The 606-nt window shown below is 68.5% G+C and overlaps 1 protein-coding gene across 7 annotated transcripts in view; it reads left to right on the top strand.

Annotated features, from left to right (window-relative positions):
• Nucleotides 1-243: 243 nt before the first annotated feature.
• PDCD4 (programmed cell death 4) overlaps nucleotides 244-606 on the top strand; it is a 28,172-nt gene continuing 27,809 nt past the window's right edge. For 2 of the 7 annotated variants that reach the window (XM_011363752.2, XM_011363747.2), the window contains exon 1: nucleotides 244-462. The gene's annotated coding sequence lies outside the window, so the exon portion shown is untranslated. The remainder of the gene's footprint in view (nucleotides 463-606) is intronic. The other 5 variants (XM_011363750.2, XM_011363746.2, XM_023532729.1 and 2 more) reach the window with 3 other exon arrangements.

Below are 606 nucleotides of genomic sequence, written 5' to 3'. Positions count from 1 at the left end.
TAGCCGTTTGCGCACTGCCCAGTGAGGCGAATGAGTGAGCGGGTCAAGGCAAGCTCAGCCTAGTCCCCGCCCCAAGGTACTGCTCTTTCGCCCAAGCCTCCTCCCTGCGGTGCCTCCCAACCTCCCCCAACTCCTGCTGCCCGCGATGCTCCCACCCCGGACAGGCGGAGGAGCCAGATGCGCATGCGCCCTGCTAAGCCCCTACCCAGCTTTCCACGTTTCGCTTCCCTCCCTTTGCCCTCTGCAGCTCCCTCTCCGCCGCCACGATTGGCCAGCCGACCTCCTCTCCTCAGCCAATAAACGCCGGCCTCTAGCCCCCGTGTTACTGGGTAGAACAAAACAAAAACAAACAGAGCGAGAGGGGCCAGAGACGCTCGGCGGCGGCGGTAGAGGCAGAGGAGGGGGCTGAGGCCGGCGGACCAGGGACCTGGGCAGGTGGTGTCGGCGGCGGTGGCCCGAGGGGTCAGTACCTGCGGCGCGGCTCGCACGCTCGGGAGAACTGCGCCCTCTCCCCCAGCCCGGGTCTCCTCGGAGGCAGCCGCACGTTGGGAGGGGGAGGGGGCGTGGAGGCCGGTCCGGTCCGCGTGGGTGCGACAGGGGTCTGGC

Source organism: Pteropus vampyrus, unplaced genomic scaffold (genome assembly GCF_000151845.1).
Source record: "Pteropus vampyrus isolate Shadow unplaced genomic scaffold, Pvam_2.0 Scaffold89, whole genome shotgun sequence".
In the NCBI taxonomy this organism is placed as follows: Eukaryota; Metazoa; Chordata; class Mammalia; order Chiroptera; family Pteropodidae; genus Pteropus; species Pteropus vampyrus.
The sequence above is the reverse complement of the archived record's forward strand: the minus strand, read 5'-3'. Positions and strand labels throughout refer to the sequence as shown.